The sequence below is a fragment of the Pygoscelis adeliae genome, unplaced genomic scaffold, assembly GCF_000699105.1.
Source record: "Pygoscelis adeliae isolate BGI_AS28 unplaced genomic scaffold, ASM69910v1 Scaffold57, whole genome shotgun sequence".
Lineage (NCBI taxonomy): Eukaryota > Metazoa > Chordata > Aves > Sphenisciformes > Spheniscidae > Pygoscelis > Pygoscelis adeliae.
In genome coordinates, this window is record NW_008825615.1 from 2,960,098 (window position 1) to 2,972,941 (window position 12,844).

Here is a 12,844-nt window from a genome sequence, read left to right on the forward strand (position 1 = left end):
GCTGGTAAAGTACAGGGGATGACAGCTGGTCTGACAAAGTGACATTTGCAGCTCCAGAGAAGTGAGACTTTCTTAATTTAACTGGAGAGGTGTCAAGATCATCTGATGAGTAAGTTAGAAGTAAGTTTCAGATGGAAAGAAAGTTTCAAGAGGAAAAATTAAATCTACTCAGAGCCCCTGGAAAGGAGATTAGTTATAGACGTTGGTGTGGAGGAAATGTGTGCAGCCTGTGACACATGACACACAGGGAGACAGCATCCCTGACATGTCAGGAGAGCACCTGCAGAAAATAAGCAGGATACCGAATAAAAAGGACTTTTTATGCTTTCTCTTGTAAGAGGGCTGAGTATAGCCTTCTATCTTATGCCTTAAAACCCCTTTGTTACTGTGGTGTTTATTTTGGATGCTGTAAATAAATACTCTCTCTTGGATTTTGCTCTAACCCAGCTGGAGTTGAAGTACTTGGTTAAAAACAAGACGTTCCTTGCCGAAGGCTGCGGCAGCCCTAATAGGCAACCGGGGAGGTGGTCATCTAGGGGTGAGGAGGGGAAGTCACCTCTTCCCACTACTGAGGCTTTTTAGCAGGATGCAGGTGAGCATACCTGAATCTCAGTGGTCCTGAGGGAATTTGTCACTGGTGCACTTGAGTAATGCTGTGTTTTTATTCCTCTCTGAAAGAATGAACCTGCGCGTTAAGGGTGAGGTTATCTATCTTTCTCCATTTCTTCCTTTGTTCGTGAGCAGCTCCTGGTTTGCTGGGGATGCAAGTAGTTTACCAGCAACTATGTCAGAACATTTGTTAGCATCATGCTCCCACTTCTAAGTCATAAAGCAGCAAAGAAAGAGAATTATTGCTGCCATCTCTTAAACAAGGCGACAAAGGCATAGATGTAATAATGCATACCCCTAAGTATTTACCCAGTTCTTTTCACATTCCTCTTTTTGTTTTCCCAAGCAAAAAGCAGCACTCCCTAGCAACCATTTTAGGGCTGAGGGCACGCTGACAAATGAAAGTGAGATGCTGCAGCATGTGGGACTGGCAGAGCAGCCTGATGGAATTACTAAGCCCACACTGTGCACAGCCACACCAGGCTGCATCCCTGGGGCTCATAGGGATGGGAAAAATGCAAGCATCCACCTAAGCTAGCGAGCAGGAGGTGCTCAGGAGACAGGCTCCTGAGTCTTAACAACTCTGAACCCTTTCCTGGAGCTAAGCACTATACCCTTTCTTTTTTTTTGGGGAAAAAAAAAAGACTGGTTAATATTAGGCTTCCTTTTTAACAGGAGAGAAGAAGCAAAAGTCCCAGTTTTAAATGCTGACCAAGTGGGCAGAGCACTCACCTGGGCTGTAGAAGGCTCACATTCAGATCCCATCTTTGCCTGAGGACATCTGACCATCAGTGTGTGATGAACAGACTAATCACCAGGATGTGGGGTATCTAAGACAGTGCTCTTTCCAGATATGGGGCTGGCTCCGTGACAGGTGTGGCTTTGCTGTGCCAGCTGTGTAGTCCTGCCCTCTTCTCCATGCCAACTCTGATGGCTTCCTGACCACAGAGCACGCTGCTACGATTCACTAAGCAGAAGACATTCACCTTGGTTTTGTTGGTTTAGTTTCTCCTGGAAGGGGAAGAAAGAGGAGGACAAAGGTGTCGAAGAGCAGGACCTCCTTCCTTGAGCATCAATGACTGATTGAACTGACCCAGCTGTACCACTTACAATCCCACCTGTTAAAGCTGCTGAGCATCTCACGGAACTGTAAAATATTGCCTGAGCTTGAGAAAGACTATTTAGCCCATAGTAGAGATGCTCATCTAAGAAAGATGAGACATGGACTTTCTTCTCTTGCCATGTATTTCCCACTGTATTTTTTTTTCCATTTGAAATCATACTGAGCTCATTTTGGTTGTATACCTGTCCTACTGGGATTCTGCAGTCTAAGAGAAGTACGGAATTGGCTAGGTCTCTCAAGCAGAGAAATGGAGGACTGACTGTGTTTTGAGTCACATATTGTATAATCTTCAGTTAGTAAGTGAACTAGGAAAGCTGAATGTTGCCTTCCAAACTCAGTAACACATACAATTTTCAGGGACTTCAGCAAATGTCCTGGTTACCTGCCTCTGGCGTGGCTCCCTGTATCGCTTATGAGTATTGAGCTGGATAACTGGAAGTCTTCATATTCTTATCTGTCACTTTGTGCTCCAATAGGTTCTGCTTGCAACAAATGCTACTGAAACGAATCAGCCCCTGGAGGAGATGCACTGGAAAATAATAAGGTGAGGTAGGTGTCAAGTGTCTAGTCAAGAAGATTTTACTACCAATCCCCACTAAATAAAATGTCAAACCTGTCAGTGTGACCATCAGGCAGAGAAGTTAAAAGGCAACAAAGCAATCAATGTAGCTGACTTTTAGGTATATCTTCCAGGTCTTATCAAGAATGGTTGTCATCATTCTTGGGGTTCTTTATAGCAAACAAAAAAGAGGCTATATAAATGCTGGAATGTTTCTCTAGAGATTTTTCAATGCCACTGAAAACTTGCCGTTGCCCAGATCCATTAGTGCTGGTAGAGGCTGCGTGTTTGAGAACTGTATTCTGTCCATCCCCCCGTGCACTGTTTAGAAACTTAATGAGTGATTCAGAGCATCCACTGTGTGGGGTCCATGGTCATGGCTTATTAGACAGGCAATGACTAGAATAATTTCAGTGTCCATGACAGGCATCCATAGCAGGATGTTTGAACTCAGCCCTAAATCTCTTTGGTAGCTTTGAAATCCTTACAGGACATCCAATTTGTCATTTTTTTTGGACAGGGGAAAAAAAAAAATTAAGTTTTATGCAGATACAAATATGATAGAAGGGCCATCTTTTTGCTGTCTGGTCACAGAGCCCAAATATATTAATAAGCACAAAGGTAATAAATGCGACCAAGTTACTTAACTCTGAAGATGGTGACCGAGCCCATTGAGAGTTTAGTACTCTTGATTCCAGTTACCCTGTTTCTTATACTTACTGGACTTATTTCTACCAAGTTTGTCCAAAATGACATGGTAGCACCCAGATATTTCTCTTTTTTCTTGACTGCAGCTGCCTATTCTCCATCAACGCACAGACCTGTTTTGTTATTAAATCAATGTTTATTCTATTTCCTCATTGTTTGTTCTGTTTCTTTTAGGGTTCTGCAGTCGAAACAATAATACTTCATTAGTGCTGGCATTAAGGGGAAATTGCCAGATCTAAAATTATCAGTTACTGAAGCAGTATAAACTCTCCTGCTTCAGGACATTTTTCTTGGGTTTGAGCAAATAAATTGCTCTATAACAGCCAAATTTAAGATCTTGGGAATTTCCTTTTGAAGCAGCTTGGTCTGGCTAGTATTGGAAACAAAACAGATGACAGTTCTCATGCAACACAGGAAAGTTTGTTTTCCTTACCAAAAAGAGCTCACCCACCAAAATAAACATTTGCCAAGGAAACTTAGGGACTCCATGTATTTCTGCACTTGCTTCACTACAGCTTAGCATATATAAAACTATGCATGAGTGTTGTGGTTTAACCCCAGCCAGCAACTAAGCACCACCCAGCCGTGCTCACTCCCCCCTGGTGGGATGGGGGAGAGAATCAGAAGAGTAAAAGTGAGAAAACTGGTGGATTGAGATAAAGACAGTTTAACAGGTAAAGCAAAAGCCACACACGCAAGCAAAGCAAAACAAGGAATTCATTCACTACTTCCCATGGGCAGGCAGGTGTTCAGCCATCTCCAGGAAAGCAGGGCTCCATCACGTGTAACGGTGACTTGGGAGGACAAGTGCCATCACTCCGAATGTCCCCCCCTTCCTTCTTCTTCCCCCAACTTTATATGCTGAGCATGACGTCATATGGTATGGGATATCCCTTTGGTCAGTTGGGGTCAGCTGTCCCAGCCGTGTCCCCTCCCAACTTCTTGTGCACCCCCAGCCTACTCGCTGGTGGGGTGGGGCGAGAAGCAGAAAAGGCCTTGACTCTGTGTAAGCACTGCTCAGCAATAGCTAAAACATCCCTGTGTTATCAACACTGTTTCCAGCACAAATCCAAAACACAGCCCCATACCAGCTACTCTGAAGAAAATTAACTCTATCCCAGCAAAAGCAGCACAACGAGGTACAGAGTAGGTTTCATTCATATTAGATGGTGAGACATCAGCTGATATTGCCTGTATATTTAGGTTTAAAATATGTGTTAGAAATACAGACAGTCTGGAGCATAATAGAGTCAAGTTCTGTTTATTTTTGGTAAGGTGACTCCAAATCGTATTAGGAGCTGGGGAAACATCATCAGTTCCTGAGGCAGTCACAATAACGATAGCTTTATCAGCACTCATTCACCATTTTAAAGAACAAAGGTTAATAAACAGGAGATAGAATATTTATTCTAATATGGGTCCCCGGGGTACTAAGTCATCTTTAATGAGAAATGAGGTAATTACCAGTTCTGTCACCTTTCGTCTCTCAAATACACTTGAAACTGTTTAATATGAGGCCTGTGTTGTTCGAAGGAAAATAAAGACTTAGAAATTATTGTAAAGCACCGCAGTATCATTATATTAATGTAAAGGCAGCGAAGCCTGAATATTGAAGTATATATTTAAAGGCAATTTGAACATTTTTCTTAAATCAGAATTGGATGAGATGTCAGGACAAAAAAACACATCAGTTGTCCTAGTATGTCATCACCCTAATTGTTACGGGCTACTCAGCTCTTCAAATTAGAGATATTTTGGGTTTGAAATGGAAAACATAGTGAAAGAATTGGACTGTGACAAATTGAGGAAAGATGAATTTCTAAATTTGCATCACCTGCCTTAAATCCATAAAGCTCGTGGAGAGTGATATGAGATCAGCTAGCATGAAAAAAAATCACAAAGGTAATGCGCGTGAAGAAAGAACAAGGGATGGCTGCCACATTTAAAGAAAATACACACGGTCAGACTTCTGGAAGGCTGTAAGCCTCATTTTCCCTTGCTTTGCTGTATTTGCTGGATCAAAGATTCTTGAAGTGGATTTAACTGTCTGTCCCTTTTTGCAATGTCAGAGTGGTGGAAAGGAGACGCGATGTAGATGAGAACCACGTTCTGCAGAATTAGGTTACAGAAAGATAATTATACAAACAGCCTTCATCCACATGCTGCATGGTGCAGGCAGGATTTAAATGGTTCAAGTTACGCAGGGCAAAATAAATAGTTGCCATCAGGTCACTGGTGGACCAGGGACACGGCCTTCTGGAGGACAGTTTTTTTCGGTCATGTCTCCCCCAGGAGTGCCGCTTGGAGAGAGCCTGAGCAGCAGTGAGGGACGGGTTTGCCGGCAACTGGCTGCTCCCCATGGCAGAGCTGGGAGTGGGGCTCTGGGCTGGACCCAGCTTTGGCTGCGGTCATGGGCTTCCCCTGGAGGTGAGGCGCGTCGGGGGGATGGAGTTGACACAAAACTTGGGGGAGTGGCTGATATGCAAGATGTTTGTGCTGCCATTTGGAGGGACCCGGACAGGCTGGAGAAATGGGCTAACAGGAACCTCATGAAGTTCAACACAGGGAAGTGCAAAATCCTGCCCCGGGGAGGAACAACCCTGTGCACCAGGACAGGCTGGGGCTGCCCAGCTGGAAAGCAGCTTGGCAGAAAAGGACCTGGGGGTCCTGGTGGACACCAAGTTGACCATGAGCCAGCCACACAGTGCCCTTGCCACCAAGAAGGCTAATGGTATCCTGGGCTGCATTAGGAAGGGCGTTGCCAGGGGGTCAAGGGAGGTGATCCTTCCCCTTTACTCAGCACTGGTGAGGCCACACCTGCAGTGTGTGTCCAGGGCTCCCCAGCACAGGAGAGACATGGACCTACTGGAGAGAGTTCAGCAAAGGGCCACAAAGATGATGAAGGGATGAGAGCATCTCACCAGAGCTGGGAATGTTCAGCCTGGCAAAGAGAAGGCTCAGGGGGATCTTATCAGTGTATATAAATACCTGCAGGGAGGGTGCAAAGAGGACAGAGCCAGGCTCCTTTCAATGGTGCCCAGTGACAGGGCAAGAGGTGATGGGCACAAACTGAAATGCAGAAGGTTCTGTCTGAACATCAGGAAATACTTCTTTACTGTGAGGGTAACCGAGCACTGGCACAGGTTGCCCGGGGAGGTTGTGGAGATATTCAGAAGCTGTCTGGACACAGTCCTGGGCAACCGGCTCTAGGATGAGATGACCTCTAGAGGTCCCTTCTAACCTCAACCACTCTGTGATTCTGTGAGGACAGCCCATTACTGTTAGAGTAACAGCATTGTTGACATTTACCTCCCAGGCAAAGCCAGGAGAACTCTTCGCCTTGAAGACATTATGCTCAACAGGACAAACCCTTTGTGGCTGTGTTTGCTCAGACTGTAAAATGCCAAGGGCAGAGAGGCCGAAAGTGGGGTGCAGAGGCAAGGGTGCTGGTGGGACGGCCAATGGGTGCAGAGGGCTGAAGAAGAGGGGGAGAAACAGGACAAATAACATCCAGATGAGGAAGGGCTGAGTTCAAGTGGCCATTTGGCTGAAGATTTGGGGGAAAGGCAGCTAGCAGGCTCCTGTCTTTGGAAGAGGAGTAAACATGACTGTGACAAGAAGCTGTGAAAATGTCTTGGGTGGCAAAAGCAGGAGAAAGGTCTGGTGGCCCTGCTGTAGCCTGTCACTGGTTGGCACCGCCCTTTTGCAAAGGCATCATGGGGATTGGTGGCTTTCCAGGCCCTCATGTCTACTCTTGGCCCCAGGGAAGGAGACTTGCAAAGAGCAATGAGGACAGAGAGCACTCTTCGAAAATTTAGGTGTATATTCACAAAGAAGTTGTGTGCATTTCCACCCTCCCCTGCTTCTCTCCATGTAAACATTTATTTAGCTTTAAAAAATCACTGGCAAATGGCTGATGGTGTTGTTCTCAGGTTATAGTTGCTAAACCAGCTCCAGGCTTGGTTCATTACAGAGTAATGACGGCTTTGCATCTTCTTGTTTGCTATTCAATAATTGTCCTCTTGAGTGAAAGTGCCTATTGACCTGAACAAAATTGTGTCTCCCTTCAACTTTCAATTTTTTAAAAGCATTTCTCCGTTAAGCTGGCTTTCTCCAATAATGACTGTATTTGTTATAGATTTCCCTGGCAACATAACAGTATAGAAATAAGCATTTCTACTAATCCTTTCCGCTTCAGTTCTAATATGCAATAGTCATTTTTACATCAACAGCCACCATTTAGCTTTCCCTTCAGTGTAAAGGTGAAAGAGCTCCTCAGCATCACTAGTACAAATGATGTGTGTCTCAGCTTCTCTGTGTCACAACTTCTCAGTAGCTCCTTGTTCCCATTAACTAAACAGGGATAAATATCATCTCCCTTCCTCTGAAGGTGCTGAGGCATCTGCAATGGGTGGGCACCTACTTTCAGTCTCATCCATGAAGACAGTTTTCAGAAGTGCTGGCACTGGTAAATCCACTTAAAGACACTGAGAACTTGAAGACTCTAATAAATCAGTGCGCTTTTCTTTCTTTTTTGAAGATTTGGAAAGCTTCTGAACCATGGAAAGTTTGGGAGCATATTGCTCCTTCCCTCCTCGTGGTGCACTAGCTAGGGAGTAATTGGGGAATTCACTTCCAGTTGGCCAGGGAAAGGCCACAGCAAACTCTCAGCTAATTTCTTGATTTGGTATCATCTCCATACTGAAAGATCAGCCGGTTTATTTAAAACTGCACAGTATAATTCTGCACAACTAACTACTGTTATCAGTGGCTTTGATCACTTACGAAAACTGCATATAGCACTTCTGAGTGTAATTTGATGTGGTAGGTTTACTACCTTAATAGGCAGGAGAACATTTTCAAGACCACTCCATGCAAAATTAGCTGGTTTTTTACATTTAATTAATCCAGGTTCATGTGATTTTAGTGCAGCATAAACAAGTTAGATGTTGACAAATGGAGAACATAAAAATAAAATGAAAATCACTTTTTTCTCCAAACCCGATGATCTCAGTTTTGTTTAAAAGACTAGAAATAGTTTCTGCTAAGAACAACGAGTTACTAACTGAGCTAACAGCACAGCATTGGGTCAAAATATTTTTTAAAATGTGCAGTATGGTCACTTGGTGCAGGAACTTAAATATTTAGTTTAAAATTCCAGCATATGCTTGTTCCACATGAAAGGCCACTGTAAACAGTCCCAATTACTGCTAATTGATTTAAACCTCAGAACTCAGTAGGGAATCACAGATGTTAACTGCTCAGCGATGCACTAAAACTTCCTGAGTTTCTCACAAAAGATTCAGTGTAATTGCAAGATATCTTTTTGAGGCCCAGGGATTACATAAATCTGTTCCAGGGAGAGCTGTTCCACGGAAAGCATTGATGTTAGGCTTGTAAGGCTGTTAAGGAAAATAACTTTATATTTGTTTCGGGACCTTCACCGTGTAGAAGACTGAAGAAAATGTCTAATGTTTTTGTACTGCAAAGAAGAGAAAGACTCCCTCTTTTTTGGACTCCCATGAAGGATTTCAGAACCCTTTAAATAAAAAGCTGGCCGTTTTCTTGAAAAGCTGAAAAAAGATGTGGCAGAAAGACTTGAAAAAATCCAGTCAGCAGAAAATAGGTTTCCTGAACTGATATGCAACACTGAAGCTTAAGCTATAGGACAGAGAATATAGGGAAAATGTTCCAGAAGTCTTTGATTAAAAAAGCATAAAGGTTATCTATGGACTATCTGGGAGCCTGAAGTTAAACAACGGACATAACTGCATAAGCAGGATGCAATAACCACTTAAATGTAAATGAAGACAAGCTTCAGCAACCAAATTGCTTCTAGAATTAAAATGACCCTGTTCCCCTCCTCATCCATAGAAACTACCTACAGACGCTATCTGCTGGCTAATCCTCATCTTCATTTTCTTTTCTGTGGCAGTTATGATGATGTTCTATCTAGCAGAATTGATTTTTCTGAAAGTTAAAGAAACATTTTTTTCTAAAAACCACAGAGCTAGTAATATAAATTCTTTAATATCATTAGAAATTCAGTAATATCCCAAGCTGACAGTGAATCTCATAGCAAGATGAAGTGTTGCAGATCAATTACTGGCAGGTTTCCCAGCAGGTGAGTCGGGAGCTCAGCTTGTATGGTTTAAAGCCTGAGGGCATCTCTGGGCTGCAGATTATGCTTTGCTGGGAATCCAGGACCTCAAGGGTTGGTGGCTCTGGCACAGTGCAGACTAAGAGCAATAGTTTGCTAAAGAAAGTGAGTTGGATAAAACCGCGAATTAGAAATCAGGAGAATTGGGATCTGCTACGTGACTGCCATTTTCCCATGCCTCTGCATGCTGTTTGTAAAATAAAAGCATTATTTGTCCCCCATGAAGCCTTCTGAAATCCCATTAGAAAGTGCTGTATGTCAGGAACATGGTGTTCGCAGTGCTGCTGTGGGTCCCAGGCATGGCTCCCAGCCCAGAAGATGACAGAGGGAGAATCCCTTTTGTAGAGAGTGCTCTTTGAGGCAGTAATATCAGTGCAAAGAGAATGAAAATGCCCACCCCTCTGCAGCTGAGGTTATGTTTAATCCAGTGCAAGCCAGTGTGTCTGACAGAGGTATCTGCCCCTGAGTGCACCGGCCAGAAATGTATGGCTTAACAGGCAGAACAACCATGTGAAAAATGCATTCTGGCCTCAGATGAAGAGGGCACTGCCCAGTTATGCTGGCAGGATTAGGGGATCCTCTCTGCCTACAGCTACCCGCCAGCCCATTCCAGGGCACAAAGCTTACCCTGCCTCTCCTTCCCACCCTGGCCTCTCCAAAACCCAACGAGACAGTTACAAAACATCAGTTAGTGATCATCATCCTAGACCTAGAGGGTCACACAAGTTGGAGAGCACTTTTGGGGTCATCCAGCTCCACGACACCACTCAAGACTGGGCCAACATCCACCAGGTCCCTCAGCCTGGCTGAGGGACACCCTTTGTACAGCAGTAGCACAGGCAAGAGCCATTAGCAATGTCAGTGTCCTCCTCCAGCTTGCTCCTCACCATTTGCTCCTTCTTGGCACATCTGCTAGTGTTTTGGGCAAGGCTCCTGGTTTACTCTGCAGCCTTTTCCAAAGGTGTTACCTGGACTGGAAGACTCCCTCAGCCTCCATCTGTACTGTGTTCCAGTACTTTTGTATGGTTTATATTGTGTCCTTCTTATAGTTTTAGGTATACGAACTGTAAGAGATCCATTGTGTGTGTTGTCTTCCTATCCATCCTCTTAAAAATACAGATAAGAAACCAAAGATGGACAATATTTACGCTGTGAATAACAGCCTGAGAATCATGAGTAACATATTTCCCTGTGTTGTTATGCGTACATTTTGGAAATGTTATCCTGCTGTTCATTTAATGAGATTGTACTGGGGAAAAAAGGAGAAGGATGCAGGCGTGGCGAATGTGCCTAGCAAATCTTTAAATGTCTGAGTGGTGATGGTAATGTGAGCATGGGTTTATTGCTCTGCATTTCAGAAATACATTTTTAAAACTTCCAATTTTGCTAGGCATTTATTTGCATACAGGCAGTTCTGCCTCTCCTTTCTGTAATTTTATTGCAGCTGTAATAGAGATTTTGGAAATCAAATGCATTCCACTATGTTTCAAGGCTCTGCCTATGCTACTGGGTGATACCTGATTTATGAAAAGAAGGCACTATTTGCCCCACCCTCTGTATATCTGATAGAAAAATACAGTAAATTGAGATTAATATATCCATTCCTTGTGCATGTGGGTGGATATAAGGGAGATGCAGATTTCAGTCTCATAGATGTTTCTCCTCTCACCTTATGTAAGCTTGAAACATATTATTGGGGTTTTTTCCATTTCTCTTCCTTCGGTCTCATGCTGGATGCTGCTAATGGGATGGTAGGTTTATTGGCTATTGAGTCTTCCTTGAGATTGTTCCAATTGTGTCTTAGTCCTTTGAACTTGTCTATCATCCCTGCCTCCTTCAAATTAAACAGTGGATGGGAAGGGAGGAATTAGCCTCTCCTTCTCCACTGAATTGGCTACTGATATTACACCGCTTTCTTTTGGACTCCCTGCCAGTCCTAGCATCTGTTTTTTTAGAAAACGACTTTTCAGTCAGTATCCTTTCACTAACTGGAGGTATTACTCTTAGAAGCAACTCAAATCCCATTATTTTTGTAAGTATATATGTCAATTTTAATTTGAAAATGGCACTTGAGGTCAGATTTCCCCCCTCCCCTTCCCCAGCCCCCACTGTCTGTATTGGAGGTATTGAGATGGTCTCTATGGAAAATCCTTGGCATTCTGGATTTAAATTGGTGTATGAGGAGGGAAGGCTTTTGTTCTCTATCCTTGCCAGCCTCCTCTGGAAGCAGCAATACTTGGTGCTGACCAGCACCCTAAGAGATGACTCTTTTCTCAATCTATTTTTGGTTACCACCAAGTACTGGATATAATTTTATTAGCCATTTTGCCTTAAGTCAAACTCTGATTACCTGATTTGAAATGTTATTGTGTGGTTTCTGAAACGGTTATTTTTATCAAACCATATTTAAGCATTGGAAGTAGAGCTGAACAAGCTGCAAAGAGAATGTTATGTTGCTAAGAACTTAAGAAGGGTGTTGATGGAAGATAATGTCTCATAGAAAACTGGATAGACTAAGAAATAACCTTGCTAAATCTGGATACTGGTTTTGTTGTGGCATTAGATAGCTATTACAGAACTGTATGCTGTCTTTCCTGCTATGAAACAAGAGGTGAGAGAAACAAATTTTTAGCCATTTTTACATTTCATTAACAAATGATCTTGCTTGAAAATGCAGTTCTCTAGATCTTGGCAGTAGTGAGATGCCTGTAGACAGGAGCATAAGTCTCCTCTCAGTGATTTGTGGGGCTGGATATTAAACCTGCAAAATTCTAAATGTACCTGGCCATGTACTGTAAGATGAGAGCGCTGGTAATGTTATTGGTCAAAATACACTCCGTGAGACCCATACAATTCCATGGTTGTGTAGCAAACTGCAGCCTCCTATTGTCAGTCTTGTTTACTGTCTTCCACACGAGCCCCATACTCAAGAATAAGTAATATCTAGCTTATTTTCAAGCTGCTGTAGCTCCTTAGGCCTTGCAACAATAAAGAAATATTATTCTCAACCCCAAGAATAATTTTAATCTACCCTTAAGATACCAGCAACTGAAAGTAATCATGTAAACATTATTATACACCTTTCCTTCTTCCAAATTACTTGCAAAGAATGCAGTTATTGCAAGCAGGGAGTGAATGCCGGGGCATTCACGTCCGCTGGTGCATGACCCCAGGGGGGCAGTGCCGTGCCCCGAGTGCCGCTGCCTGCTGCTGGGGGGGGGACGTGGTATGGGAGGAGCACACCCACAGATGCTGTTCTTCTGAAGACGTTTCTAATATTAGATTTGTGTTATTTATCTCTGCTCTCCCTGGAGCCAGGATAAAACCTACTGAAAGAAGCCAACGAGGAAAGTAAGGCAAAATGTAAAGAACTGAATTGTGTTTGTTGTTAAAGGGCCTTGTGAAATGCTTGCTGCGCAGCTTAGATCATCCACGGGAGAGTGATGAAAATCACACTGGCATGGGCGTTATGCAGCATGTATGTCTCTGTTTTGCTCTTAAAAGGAGCAAATTGGGGTTATAAAGAAATATATGTAATTCTGAGGCATTGTGCTAACTGAATTTCTCCCCAGATGCATGCAAGTATAATGGAATAGATCCCTCAGGCAAACTTGCATCATCCGGTGATGAAAAGGCCAAGGGAAGTTCAGATACATGCTACCAATCCAAAAGCAGAAGTCCCTGA